The sequence below is a fragment of the Blennius ocellaris genome, assembly GCF_963422515.1.
Source record: "Blennius ocellaris genome assembly, chromosome: 20".
Classification (NCBI taxonomy): Eukaryota; Metazoa; Chordata; class Actinopteri; order Blenniiformes; family Blenniidae; genus Blennius; species Blennius ocellaris.
In genome coordinates this window covers 2,629,637-2,646,210 of record NC_137669.1, presented here as the reverse complement: position 1 = coordinate 2,646,210, position 16,574 = coordinate 2,629,637, and positions in this window count along the sequence as shown.

Below are 16,574 nucleotides of genomic sequence, written 5' to 3'. Positions count from 1 at the left end.
AACGAGCACTCACCATCACTTTAAGTCCATCCTGCTGTAAAATGCTGACAAAGCCTTTGTTGGTCTCAATTCGCTCATTCATTTCTGCTGTCAGTCTTCTTCTACTCACAATTGAAAAAGGCCCCTGAAGCAGGTCCGCTATCGTATCATCCGATCTTGCTGTTAGATTAGCCGTCATCACTCCAGAGTAGCAGATAATAACAGAGTATCATCACCTCCTGCCCATGAGCCAATCAGTCAAGCTCATTTCAATGACGACACCAAGACCAGCACTAGAACCTCTGCTGGCCCTGAGGCGGTCCGTCAATAACACATCAACATGTGATTGGCTGTTGATCCTGTCACTCAACATTTTAACCCAATAGCAGCGTCCAGCTTCCATCAGAGGGCAGCAACGAAGTTACTGCTGGTCCCAGCAGGGGAAAAGAGTTGTGATGCGTTTAGAGGACATAGGAGATTTGAGCTCCACAAAATAGAACCAGTCGTCTTCTGGATAAAGTTGCTAAAGTCACTAATTGATTCCAGACACAGATTTCACAATTACTTCTTTAATTATTAAAGAAAAAAAAATATATATTTTTAATTATATATAGAATTAAAAAGTGATTTTATATATAACATTTTTGATGCTGATCCCGACTGCACACCACTGGTAATTTATGACATTTAACATGCTCTAGATACCACCACATATATTTTATAGCTCCAAAGGGAATGTAATCTTGAAGGCAAGGCTATAGGGTTTTGGGAAATGTGTCATACGCCTTGCAATTTCAGATCTTTGTCGAGCTGCAATTTCTAAAAGCAATGTTGAAAATGTTGTCATGCATTTTCAGACAGCTGAGACCGTTCGCTTTCAGAACAGGTATGACGGCCTTTGCCCACCCAGATGCTACCACTTTGTCAAAAATTGGCCTCTGGCCCATGAACTCTTTGTGTTGTGAGAAAGCAGCCACACCAAACTTGACTGGAATAACTCATCCGTCAGGAAATTCATGCCAGGAGACATCTTGATGTCAGTGTGCAAGGGTTATGAGAAAATATGGGAAATGAGAAGCATCGTGACGAGATTTCTACTCTGTCACTTGATTATATCAGTGTTTGTGAGATCACATTTCATCAATTTGCAGGTATGGTTACTTCACCTCCAGGCGTGCATTTTCAGACACCTGAGACTATACACAGGCTGTGAGAGGTCTGTAAGTAGATGGTGGGGCTGAAAAGCAACTTGGACTTTATATGAATAACCCACATTTTATACCCAGAGAAGTTAATTTTATGATCCCGAACAACCTCTACCCACTGGATGTGACAAATACTTCTGGCAGGTTGTGTTTCATTAATACCTGAATTAGAAACCTCGTCCCACATGAAATCAACAACTTGCGCTGCCCCTACTGGATGTATTGATTAACAACAACGTCAACATATGACAGTGTTTGGAACACAAGTACTAATTTTGTAAAGGAAGCATACTTAGGCTCAGAGCGTGGTCCAACTTCCACCACGTCATAAAGATTTGAAGATCCTTAATTCCTCATTTCAGACAGTTCGAGTCACGTCAAACTATAAAAGACTTTACGCAGAAGGTTTTCAACGTACAAACTTCTACGAAGACGTCGATGTCGACCTGCAGTCCAGACATGTCTCACCAAGTGACCCGTATGGACCGAAGCAGGCGGAGCAAATGGATCCTGTGTGACGACACCGCCAGCGATTTCAGTCGTTTGCCTTCAAGCCTTCCAGAGGATGAAACCCAGGATTCATTCCTGTCTAATTAGCAGGTGCTTCTTAAATCAGCACCAGTCACCTCTCGGCTGTGTGAGTGAAACCACATGTGAAGCGACCCATTCGGATTTCATCAGTATTTGGAAGCACAACTAATAGTTCAGGGTTCATGTACATATCCAGAAATGTGTCACCACGAGAAGGAGGATTTTGGCCATGGTCACATTGCCTTTGATGCTTTTCAGTCACTGAAGTTGTGTTTTTCGACCCAAAAGAGTCCAGAAACTGGTTGAAAGACAAAAGAAGTGTCCAACCTGCGAAAAGTTCCTCCAAGTCTTTGTTATCTGCGTTTTCACTCCCGTTGAAAGTTTTATGTAGAAACCACTGACAGCTGTTCTTCTCCGTCCACGTGGAAAGTACAACATGCTCTCATATATGATTGAATTTATCAACATTTTTCCTCGGTGAGGTGCAGGTACATCCAGTCGACGTTGAATAAAATATATTTATAGTGTATCATCTGGCCAACTCAGGTATTGAATAAATGATGTGCCGACTTTCGGCCGACAGATAAAAGCTGCTGCTCATTTTAGAGGCTGATTCTTGGATCCGTTAACAAAAAAGTTTTAGCCACAGAAAATAAACTCTGTGACCACACAGGTGCTTGTACTTTCATATTTTGTTCATCAAGATTATTTTTTTCAGATGTAAACACTATTTATTTATTTATTTTTAATCATTTTTAAAGCCATGAAGTCAGGAGGGCTATTCCAGTGTTGTACTTCATTGTTAAAGTCTGAAAACAGGAAAACAGCTTTGGTCCAAGCAGCCCCGCATGACTTGTGAGAGCAGTGCTGAAAAGACGCCAGACCTCTGGACTGTAGCGCATCAGCTTCTGGAAACATCTACCGTAAAATGACTTTATAAGTATTTTCCTCCTGTATATCTGGTAGTTTACTGGTAGTTTCTGTCTGACATGTGTGGGTCTTATGAGGGAAGCCCCACTTCCCTCATAAGTCTGCCCTCTGAGGAATGTCAAGATAGACTAGATTGCTCCAGGCCAAAAGAGTCTGCCGTGTTTAATGAGTTCCTCGGAAGAACAAATAAATGTTTATGGAGAACTGCCGCTCAACATGGCTGATCTCTTTTTTTTTTCTCTTGTCTCCTATGTCACGAAAACACGGAGCTGTTGCCAGGGAGATCCCCCCCCCCCCTCTGCATTTAATGAGTGGAGTCTTTGTTGAAACCTTTCATCGCCCTTTACTATTCGTTCACTTCTTGGCACTGATAGTATCTCATCAGACACCGTGACGGACTCTCCTTCAGAGGCACCGGCCTCGTGCAGCACAGGGACAAGTTATACAGCCAAAGTCAAGATGAACAGTAACGCCGTGAGCATTTCCAGAACTTCAAGTCATCAGCACTCGTTTACATGATTTTACTGACTGTTTCAGGCTATAAAGACAAAAATGGCTCCATTCTACATATGTCAAACCTAAATATAAAACAGACGGCTCTCACAGTATATTTTACTGAACTCTTTGTTGCAATAGTGATATTTTTCAACATTTTTAAGCTCCTCTTTAAGCTAAGTTGTAAAAAGAAAAACACCTAATTTGGACCATGTTCAAATATCAACCACGGACACATATATGAATGATATGTTCTTCAAATTTGCAGCCATATGCTGATTCTTCCATGGAGTAGATGTTTTCACTCACAGTTTAGTCATCTGGGATTTCTCAAATATCAACATCTCTGGTCTACATGTGTCCACATCAGCCTGATTACTGGTTTTCTGTCTTCCAATATCTTGATTACAACAATGTGACTGGCAGGCCAGATGAAAAACACCAAAGGAATGAAAACTGGCCCTCACAGACACATCACACAAATATATAACGATTACATTCTTCAGGGCCTTCATTAAATGAGTTGAACTTAGCGTCCAGTTACTTTTACTTTAATTCCAAAGTAAAGTCCCTCAGACTGGTCTTTGACGTTAGCCCACCATTTGGCCATTATTACACCAGTATTAGACCATTAGAACACCAGTATTAGACCATTAGTACACCGCTATTATACCAATATTACACCAGTATTAGACCAGTGACCCACCATTACACCAGTATTAGACCACCATTAGACCATTGACCCACCATTGGACCAGTGTCAGACCACCATTAGACCACTGACCCACCATTGGACCACTGACCCATCATTAGACCAGTGACCCACCATTAGACCAGTGACCCACCATTGGACCAGTGTCAGACCACCATTAGACCACTGACCCACCATTAGACCACTGACCCACCATTAGACCACTGACCCACCATTGGACCAGTGTCAGACCACCATTAGACCACTGACCCACCATTAGACCACTGACCCACCATTAGACCAGTATCAGACCACCATTAGACCAGTGACCCACCATTAGACCAGTGACCCACCATTAGACCACTGACCCACCATTAGACCAGTGACCCACCATTAGACCACTGACCCACCATTGGACCAGTGTCAGACCACCATTAGACCACTGACCCACCATTAGACCAGTGACCCACCATTAGACCAGTGTCAGACCACCATTAGACCACTGACCCACCATTAGACCAGTGACCCACCATTAGACCAGTGACCCACCATTAGACCAGTGTCAGACCACCATTAGACCACTGACCCACCATTGGACCAGTGTCAGACCACCACTAGACCACTGACCCACCAATAGACCAGTGACCCACCATTAGACCAGTATCAGACCACCATTAGACCAGTGACCCACCATTAGACCAGTATCAGACCACCATTAGACCAGTGACCCACCATTAGACCAGTATCAGACCACCATTAGTCCACTGACCCACCATTAGACCAGTATCAGACCAGTGACCCACCATTAGACCAGTATCAGACCAGTGACCCACCATTAGACCAGTGACCCACCATTAGACCAGTGACCCACCATTAGACCAGTGACCCACCATTAGACCAGTATCAGACCACCTTTAGACCAGTGACCCACCATTAGACCAGTGACCCACCATTAGACCAGTATCAGACCACCATTAGACCAGTGACCCACCATTAGACCAGTGACCCACCATTAGACCAGTGTCAGACCACCATTAGACCACTGACCCACCATTAGACCAGTGACCCACCATTAGACCAGTGTCAGACCACCATTAGACCACTGACCCACCATTAGACCAGTGACCCACCATTAGACCAGTATCAGACCACCATTAGACCAGTGACCCACCATTAGACCAGTATCAGACCACCATTAGTCCACTGACCCACCATTAGACCAGTATCAGACCACCATTAGTCCACTGACCCACCATTAGACCAGTATCAGACCACCATTAGACCAGTGACCCACCATTAGACCAGTATCAGACCACCATTAGTCCACTGACCCACCATTAGACCAGTATCAGACCAGTGACCCACCATTAGACCAGTGACCCACCATTAGACCAGTGACCCACCATTAGACCAGTGACCCACCATTAGACCAGTGTCAGACCACCATTAGACCACTGACCCACCATTAGACCAGTGACCCACCATTAGACCACTGACCCACCATTAGACCAGTGACCCACCATTAGACCAGTGACCCACCATTAGACCAGTGTCAGACCACCATTAGACCACTGACCCACCATTGGACCAGTGTCAGACCACCACTAGACCACTGACCCACCAATAGACCAGTGACCCACCATTAGACCAGTATCAGACCACCATTAGACCAGTGACCCACCATTAGACCAGTATCAGACCACCATTAGACCAGTGACCCACCATTAGACCAGTATCAGACCACCATTAGTCCACTGACCCACCATTAGACCAGTATCAGACCAGTGACCCACCATTAGACCAGTATCAGACCAGTGACCCACCATTAGACCAGTGACCCACCATTAGACCAGTGACCCACCATTAGACCAGTATCAGACCACCTTTAGACCAGTGACCCACCATTAGACCAGTGACCCACCATTAGACCAGTATCAGACCACCATTAGACCAGTGACCCACCATTAGACCAGTGACCCACCATTAGACCAGTGACCCACCATTAGACCAGTATCAGATCACCATTAGACCACTGACCCACCATTAGACCAGTATTAGACCACCATTAGACCAGTGACCCACCATTAGACCAGTGACCCACCATTAGACCACTGACCCACCATTAGACCAGTATTAGACCACCATTAGACCACTGACCCACCATTAGACCAGTATTAGACCACCATTAGACCAGTGACCCACCATTAGACCAGTGACCCACCATTAGACCACTGACCCACCATTAGACCAGTATTAGACCACCATTAGACCAGTGACCCACCATTAGACCAGTGACCCACCATTAGACCAGTATTAGACCACCATTAGACCACTGACCCACCATTAGACCAGTATTAGACCACCATTAGACCAGTGACCCACCATTAGACCAGTGACCCACCATTAGACCAGTATCAGACCACCATTAGACCAGTGACCCACCATTAGACCAGTATCAGACCAGTATCAGACCAGTATCAGACCAGATACGACCACCAATAGACCATTACAGACCAACACAGACATATTTTTTGTGTATCGTTTCCTACGTTTCCCACTAATTGCACTCTTGTGCAAATTTTGTCCACTGTGGAACTTTTTTTTTTTTTAATTCCCATTTACTGGGACATTCTCGGAGCACGGCGGTGAAAGGCCATCCAGAGGAAGCTGGGTTGAATTCTTTGGCATCCAGAACAACAGACTGACACTCAGAGACTCTCATGCTTCAGGTCTCTGTTGACTTTTTCAACCTCTGACAAAGACTGCGATCTTCTGTACCTTTTTTTTTCTTTTTCTATTTAAGCTGGCTAATCTTGGCCATGTGTGACCAGCCTGATGTCTCAGGTTCTGCCAGTTACAGTGGCAGGCCGTGAATTTCAGACCACGGCCTTCACTGCTGGTCTGAGTCAGTCCATCCCTCAATAACTTTTTTATGGCAACAAAAACCATGTTCCCATGTAGAAATGCAGTATAAAATCCTTTACATCACAGATATACTCGTGTAGCCAGAATAAATACCTTTATGAATGAAAAAAAAATCCAAGTTCACATCTCTTCTCCTGCTGCAGCTGCATTAAAAAAGCTGCTGCTTTTCCCGAAGCTTCTGGGGGTCGAGGAGGGAGACCAATGTCAGCTTTTCCTGGCCTGGAAAATAATATAATGGCAAATAATATAATCTTGAATCCTGCCATGGAGTTTGTTGTGAAGAGCTAGAGGAAGAGGGCGAGGGAAGTGTGGGCAACTCTGACTGGACTGCTGCCTCCGCAACCAACGAAATGAAGAACATGATGGTGCATTTCCCTCGATTCTATGGAAATGGAGTCAGAATGTTTCCACCTTGGGAGTCATTTTCAAAAAGTTGGGATTTCAGTGATTGCTGTTGTTGTTGGGTAAACAAAACCAAACCAAATTTCTCCATTTTCACTTGAAAACCTCGTGTAAATGGGGAAAACAAGACACACATGCTAGGAAATTGTTTTATTTGTTTATTATTATTTATTTACTTGTTTTGCATTCATGAAGTTTTGTCACTCTACAGCACTGTAGAAATCTTATGAACTGCTTAGCTGATTTAATTGTTTTCCCTTTGGTCATATGATGCGTGTTTGACAATTAGCCATTTTAGCACGGGGGCTAGTTGTTGGACGGTTTTTGACTGCTTTTTCCTTTTCACCTTTCATATTTTAGTCATTTTGAGTTGTTGTTCGCTATTTTGTTTTCATCTTTTACTTGATATTTTAAGGAATCCTTTCGAGAACGAGGCTTACCTGCAAATACAGTAAACATTTCTGTTGGAATCATTTGACGAATGGGAGGAGAGAGAGGGACAGGCGGGAGAACAGACGCCTGAAAGATCAAACATCAAATGAAACTAAAGACTTTAATCATGTAGAGGAAAAGACCAGAAAAACTAGAAACAGGAAAAACACAAGGCGACAGGAAAACACACACAAAGGAAACTATTAAAGCAAACAGCAGGGCTTTGACAAACAAAAGAAAGCATAACTTACTATTGCAAGTACCTAATAAAAAAATTTCTGTAACCATAGCAACAGCAGATCATTATAGGATAGTTTCATCTTAAAAGTTTCCTCAGATTTTCATCTGCAGACAATTTTTTTTTCTTCAACAAAAGTAACAAAGACCCATATATAAAACCAAAACTCACAGATAGCAGATTTTAAATATACATATATTTTAAAATCTAAATTAAACTCAAAATGGTAATTTTATGCATATATTTTTTCTAGTTTTAAAAGCTTCTGTATATTTGACCAGTTCCAAACAGTTTTAGTTCCATCAGTCAGTCAGTCAGTCTTCCTTCCAGGGAAATAGTATATTTCTCACATTCAGAATGTCTCCAGTTTCACTGCCTTCTCATTTTTATGCATCGATTGCGACTCGGGTTCACAACCCCACAGCTGAGTCCGTCTCCCCGTCGTCACTTCAATCTTTGAACACCATAACGGATAAGTGGTCGGCCTCGCAGTCATTTCTCCTGGTTTGATTGATATTCAAAGGCGTGCTGCCTGACGGCGGGGCAAATGGAAACTGGCGGAGCAGCTGGAGAGCAGCTGGAAAGTCACAGAATTCCGAGAGACTGTAAGAGAGACCAGATGAGTGGCTTCATTCCTCAGTGTGCTGCTGGACAATATTTCCCTTCCCAGTCATTAGCTTATGTGCTGACACACATCCACAGTTTGGTGGTAAAATTAGTAGTAAATGTGGGCAGTTTTATTTCTTTTTTTTTGTGTTTAATTTACGGGGTGGTTTGGCGTCGTCTCACCACCGACAGTTCTGCCTCTAACACTGTGTGGGGTCCAGCAGCATGACACCCGGCTGGATGGATGGATGGATGGATGGATGGATGGAGAAGAGAGGCTGGAGAACTCGTCTTTCCTGCAGCGACAAATCAATTGCAGATGCTTGACTGATTGTTGTTTAACTGGCAAAAACACACACCTTTTAATGCTGGAAGCACTTTTTGAAAGCTATAACTAAAACCCCACTTCCCCAAAAGCACAAACTGCAACGACTGACATGGAAATGTGTTGAACTCATATGTAATTCCCAATAGAACAAAAGCAACATGTCAGGTATTGAAATGGGGACAATATACTCCTGGAAAGTATTATCTCATGTTGAATTTGTTGACGGCAACGCATCAAGAAAAACACTTGGAACGAAGCTGGAAAAGTAATAAGCACAAATCAGAAACAACTGGAGGAGCGTATGACACGTATCATATTATTTAACTCAGGCTTCTGCAGCCCTTATGGGCAAAAGAGCCACTTTTTGTAATTTTCCACCAACATTTAATTTACCTGGAGCTGCAAAACATGTGTGACATTTAAAATGAGGCCGATGCAGCTTCTAAAGTTTCATGTAGTTTTGACACACGTGCAAAAACTATATCTGATATTCCATTTATTAAATTTCCATTATAGTTCAGGATTGTTAACATATGCTTATACTTTCAACTGTTTATGTACTTGCGGTTTCACCCTGCCTTTTCAGCATTTTTGTTCAACAATTTAGACATTTGAGTTGTTTTAACCTTTTGGGCTCCTTTTTAAAAAAAAGAAGGAAAAAAAAGCAGTTTCAGCAATTTGTTTCTTTTGGATATTGTAGTTATTTTATTTTTGGATGTTTTTTTAAAGCTGTTTTTGCATTTTTTCTGATGATTATACCCCCCCCCCCCCCCTTTTGGTTTTATTAAAGCATTTTTAGAATTGTGTGAAAGCTTCAGGAGTGACTACTGAGGGGATTAAGAGCAAAAGGTTGCAGACCACTGGGTTAGACTGTAAATGGGTTAGACTGTAAATGTAAATGTATTTAAATTTTTTTATTGGACATATGTGTAAAAGTAAATGTCTTAAATCCATTGTCTAATATTCAGCTGAGTAATGCTTCATGAGAATACGAGAAACCCAGAAACAAGAGGAGGATGCTGGACGAAAGCCTCTAAGGCCCCGTTTGCAAGATGTCAAGTAAAAATGCAAAGCTTTCATTGGGGTTGAGTCCGTTCATACGACGACGGTGCATGAAGCCACTGAAAATGCAACTTTTTGAAACGCGCCTGCTGTGCATGCACACCACAGACAGACTGACAATAAGAACAGTGTTTCCTCTGTCGTGTCATGACTCCATCTCCTCCTGGACGTGGTAGTTTTACAGTCGAGTCACCAGGAATAACAAATACAACTTGGTCGTCTGTATGTGTAATGTTTGCGATGTATTGTTCTCTGCAACCAACAGTACCCACACATGCTGACAACATCCTTTTCAAAATGAGAAACCTTTCTGAAACAGAAATGTGTTTCCACTTCAAACTTTTAGTCAGGCGCTTGTAAAGAATGGAGAATTCCTGATATCACTAGGCAGGATTCCACACCAGCCACAGGTGGTAAATGTTGGTGTTACTAAGATGTTCAAACGCTTTAAAATAGTGCATCTTAAAGGTTCGTGTTGCTGCAAGAAAACTGGAACTGGAGCGTGAGAGGAACGTTCCTGGAGTGAAGCCAGCAGCAGATCTGAGCCAGGAATGGACTGGATGGAACCAAAAAAACAAGTGTGGCGCTGCCCTGTTTCATCTCAGGACTTTTTATTAAGTGTGATTAAGTCATTTAATCCATGTTGTAAAAACAAAACCCAAGATTGAGTTTTTATTTGATTTGATCAAATACTCATATTCAGACCAAGACGACAGTTCGCTGAGTTGTCAGCAGTGTTGTCAGTTACCTTGAAAAGTAATCCAATTAGTGATTACTAGTTACTCTTTTAAAAGGTAACTTAAATACTTTACTGATGACTTTTTTAAGGTAACTAAGTTAGATTACAAGTTACTTTCAGCATCTTCCGACAACACTCCACTGACCACTGCCTGGCCTCCGGCTGGTAGATATTTAACCTTTGACCTTCATTCTTTGCTGTATTTATATCTGACTCACGCTTTTATTTTCACATTTTTACTATTACTGGTATTTATTTACCTGGAGGTGTCCTCATAGACTGTTGTTGCATTATTTATCTATTTGCACTACCTGCTCTGTGCAACCTATTAATTGCTTTCCTCCCATGGACAAATGAAGTATATTATTGATTGGTTGATTGAAAAAAGGGGCGGGGCTTCCTGCCAATATTTCTTTTTACTCAGGAAAATTTGAAAAACAGTCTAACATCTCTGCAGCTGTGTTCTTGTTTCAACGTTGAGGTCTAGTGTTGATTTGTGTTGGTTCCGATTCTTTTGTGTCACCTGAACATTTAGAGCAAGCTGGCCTGTGATTGGCTGAGAGTGGAGAAGGGGGCGGGTCAGGTGAGCACAGACACACTGACTGCATCATGCTCCGTGGTTTTGTGATCCTGTTTGTTGGAGTTCCTTGTGTTCCTGTGTTAAACAATAGAAGAGGGTTTGTCTCTACATATGAGGCAGAATCAAGATATTCAGAAAGCGGAGACTTATAAGAATCTTACCTCTGCACATCTCTGCGTTTTGTTCTTTTCTGTGTTTTGAACTGTGCAAAATAAGAAAAGCTAACTGATCAGTGATAATAAATAAATACAGAAGTCAGGAGTAATCTCTGTTGACAGAGATGGAACGACGTGACAAGCAAGCAGGATTCTCTGCTCAAGGTCACTGCCTGGGCTCAGGAAAACCCCACAATTCATATTTACACACAGTTCAACCTGAAGTTCAGACTGGATCATGCAAAGCAGTAGCTATTTGTGAACAAAGACTAGAAACTGACTCCTGAAAAAGCTCATTTAAAATGGACTGAGGCAAAACAGAAAACGTCTGTGGTCAGATTAGTCAAAATAAGAAGTTAGATTTGGAGACCACGGATGTTTTGTCCTGCAGACTAAAGAGGAGAGGAAAGATCTGGCTTATTAAGGAGCGGAGAGCCTGCAACTCTGATTATATAAGGTTGTATTATTGCCTATGGTATGGGGCATTTACACATCTGGAGATTCACCGTCAGAGCTGAAAAGTACAATGGAGCAACATCTGCTCCCATCACCAACAGAAAACATTTGGCCCATCATGAAACAGCGGATCTGGCAAGGAATACCAAGGAGCATTAAGCAGCTTGAATCCTGCAAGAATGGGTCAACACTCATTTTCCTAAACTTCAGCAACGAGTTCCCCCGGTTCTTGGATGTTTACAGACAGTTGTTAAAAATGAGGGGACGCGGCACCATGATAAACATGTGCCAATGTAAATAAAACAACAACAAAAAAAAAGACTTTGAGATATTGTGGCCATCAATTGCAAAATGAGCTCATATTTTCCGTGAAACATTAAAATGTCACCCTTTCAAAATCACATTGCTAGATTTTGTTCTACTGGAAATCAATATGGGTCAGGGAGAATCTCACAACGCAGCATCGTGCTTTGATTCACAATTTTGGTATCAAAGCATCAAAGTTTTGGTAATCAGATAATTATCAGCAGGAGAGCATAATCAGCAGGAGAGCATAATCAGTGTTCCCTCGCCCCAGCTCCCTCACCCAGCTCCCTCACCCAGCTCCCTCGCCCCAGCTCCCTCACCCAGCTCCCTCACCCAGCTCCCTCGCCCCAGCTCCCTCGCCCAGCTCCCTCACCCAGCTCCCTCACCCAGCTCCCTCGCCCCAGCTCCCTCGCCCAGCTCCCTCACCCAGCTCCCTCGCCCAGCTCCCTCACCCAGCTCCCTCGCCCAGCTCCCTCGCCCCAGCTCCCTCACCCAGCTCCCTCGCCCAGCTCCCTCACCCAGCTCCCTCACCCAGCTCCCTCGCCCCAGCTCCCTCACCCAGCTCCCTCACCCAGCTCCCTCACCCAGCTCCCTCGCCCCAGCTCCCCAGCCCCAGCTCCCCCACCCCAGCTCCCTCACCCCAGCTCCCTCGCCCAGCTCCCTCACCCAGCTCCCTCACCCAGCTCCCTCGCCCAGCTCCCTCACCCAGCTCCCTCACCCCAGCTCCCTCACCCAGCTCCCTCACCCAGCTCCCTCGCCCCAGCTCCCTCACCCAGCTCCCTCACCCAGCTCCCTCGCCCCAGCCTGCGCTGCAGCTGAGATCAACCGCCCCAATAGCTGATCCTTTCCAACTGTTTAAACTGGCTGCAATCATAGCACAGTGTGTGGATAGGGCTCATTTATGTCCCATTTACACAACAATACATTTTTCCATTTGTAAACAAACATGGCAGACCTGTAATGGTATGACTCGCGGTCCGTGTTCTGGTTTTATCATCCATATCAGTAGTTTAATAGTTGAGACTCTCCCATAATAGCATCTGTTTCCTCATCAGTCCATTGGTTTTCTCCATTTTCGCCACATTTATATCGTATTGTTCTCTGCACACGTGTCTGTGTGGTTTCAGTACAAAATCAAGCAACAGCGCCCTCCCATGGCCCAGCATACTAACTACATCATTGTCCCTGTGTCCGCTGCTGCAGTGTAAACACACTACTTTTTTGTTAACGGATTAGGTGTTGTCACATGAAACATGCATTATTGGGAATAATGTTTAGGGCGTTGATTCACTGCTTTGATTTCACAAAATTGTTTGGTAACAGTTTCTATGGATTTGGAATTGTATATATATTATAGAATAAAATCCATCCCCGTTGGTGCAGACTAAGGTTCTGAAAAGTTGAATTGCATTTGGTTTCAGTTTACTTGACAGCTCTGCTCAGAGCCACTGAAAAGTTGGTTAATTTCTGACGAAAGACAATCTTCACGTCATGATATACAGTCAAGATATGTGAAGTCCGATTCAGGATCTGCCTGAGCTTCACACCCAGCAGGGGGTCCTGCAGACACTGCAGTCCCATGCAAATCCCCCGCCCCTTTCCCCCTCAGTGACACCGACTTCCCCCACGCTCAACCAGTCACAGATCGGTCGGGCCCCCAGGATTTGACACCTTCGAATGCCCCCACCTCATCAAAAGCTTTTGGAAAGATTCTGTCTTCAAGCTTCAGCTTCTGCTCTTTGACAGAGGAGGTGATTTGCTGGAAGCAGCTCACCCAGTGTTAGCATCGTGCTAACACCAGAGGCCTGCAACGAAGTCCTCAGCTCCTCTTCTGACCGACCACAAGGGTCAGAGCTTCCCCCGGACCCAGAGACCAGCCCCCAGTGCCGGATCTCCCATCAACCAGGGAACACCAACCTGTCTCTCCAGGACGAGGCCGGGGAAACAACACCTCACAGAATGTCTTTGTGCTTTTCCTGAACAGGCGGAAAAACCATGACAGACCTGAGTGACCAAGATGAATGGACGACTCGTCCACGGACAACTCGACCACAAAACTTCAACCCTGGACAACTCGTCCATGCAATTCCGGACAACTTCAACTTACATTTTTTTCAGCATTAGTGAATTTCAAAGTTAATTTGACACATTTGGAAGCATTATTAAATATATTTGACACAAAAACATAAACATTGGCAGCTGCCCAGAGCACAAACTCAACAGTCTTTAGAAATACGGTTTTCAGAAATGTATTTCTGAAAATATTGAGCCGTAACGTTAAAACGCTGCTTCATGGATGAGTGATGCGTTCAAGTGCTCTAACGTTTGGAAGTCTGCCTTCTGACATATTAACGAGCTGCGGGGCTCCTACAGTTGCAACGTAACATGCTTTTATCAGCATTGTTGATTTGAAGGATTTCAAAGTAGAGTCACTGTGCACGGAGAGTTATTCAACTGTTAACACACCTGCAGAATACGGACAACGGACTCACTTTCGTAACTGACATCGTTGAGTGATGCGTTCAGGTGCATCATGTAACTCCGCCCTCTGACATGTTCAGGAGCTGCGGGGCTCATACAGTAGCGACGTTGCTTGATAAACATGATTAAAATATGACTGATACAGTCATTAGTGAGCTGCAACGTGCAGCACAGCACACGGCAATGCGGAAGTTTTGGGTGGGTGGGGGTGGGTGGGGGGGGGTATGGGCAAGGAAGACCATTCTTCGTGAGAAACAAAGCCATATGATACTATACTAAATATATATGGCCATATACTCCCATATTTTCCACACTATAGAGCGCTCCTGAATTTAAGCTGCACCAATAAAATTAAAAAAAGTAAATAAATAAATAAAATAAATAAATAAATAAATAAATAAATAAATAAATAAATAAATAAATAAATAAATAAATAAATAAATAAATAAATAAATAAATAAATAAATAAATAAATAAATAAATATAAGCCGCACTTGACGATAAGCCACAGGAGTCCACGTTGTAACAGGGCTAGAATTTCACTGCAGGAACACGGGGATTGCTCATATTTTCATAAATTCTTGAAAATCTGTCTTTCATAGAGCTGGAAATTCCTTCACACAGTCTGTGTTGTGCCTCCTGTGCCTGCTGCGAAACCCGCAGACAGACAGAGAGAGACACAGAGAGACAGATACATAACCACCAAGCATTTTATCTCTGTTGATAAAGTATTTTATCGGGTTATTTGCTGGTTGTGATTCTGAGGAGGAAGATTCCTCAGCCAAGGATGAAACACGTCGGCTTTACGATACACCTGAACACAACATTCATGGTGACAGACAGACAGAGACATAGAGACACATAGAGAGACACAGAGAGACAGATACATAATCTGCAAGCATTTTATCTCTGTTGATAAAGTATTTTATTTGCTGATTGTGATTCTGAGAAGGAAGATTTCTCAGCCATGGAGTCCAACGTGTGAGTCACACACACACGCGCGCACACACACACACACACACACACACACACACACACACACACACACACACACACACACACACACACACTGAATCTGTGTTTTACTTGTTTTCATTGTAAATAAATATAATTTTTGGAATCATACTTGCTGTGTTATTAATGAGCACAAAGGTGAATGAAATGTCGACTCTTCTGTGTCAAGAACTCCAAAATCCTTCAATCTTTACTGTTAATTCTGGTAATTGTAATTAATTTAACTATTAATTCAAATTCCTAATTAACTGTTTAGTATATCTTATGAGACTGATATAACTGAATTGGCTATCATTTCCTGTTCAGATAGGTGGAGCTCCGAAGTATCTGATACAAATCAGATCAAATTTTCAATAACATAATTAATAAGTAATTAATAATGAATCAATCTTTGATAGCTAAAATGCCAAAACCCTACAGAAATACCTTGTGATCCTTATGAGGTACGAAATCCCTACAGTCTTTATGAATGTCTGTGTTTTTGCTATTGATAATGTTTGTAGCATCTTTTACTCTGTGCACACGTGTGTGTGTAGTTTCATGACAAAAATCAATATCAGCACCCAAAGCTTCTCTGCCAATTGCAAAAAAATAAAGTTTCAGAAACCAAAACACAGTCTTTTCATTTTCGATGACATTTGTTGAAACATTGTCGAGTAAAGGGCTCTTAAATCAAGTTGTCCTCCAGAATTTCGACTTGCGGTGCGGCATTTAGTTTAGTGCAGGGGTGTCAAAGTCAGTTCAGTTGAGGGGCCACATCCACCCTAACCTGACCTCTGGGGGGCCCAACAAGTCAAACGTAACATATTAAACTGCAGATATGGACAAATGCAAAGTCTTTCCTTCTTTTGATTCTTTTGTAACTGCAAGAATTTGACAGTCTATTCTGAAATATACACATTAAAGTTAACCAGATATTATTATATTTGCAAAAAAAACCCCACAATATCTGTATCTGGATATCATATTTTTATTCAGGATTAAAACAATTTGGCATCATCTGGAAATTCTTTTGAGTT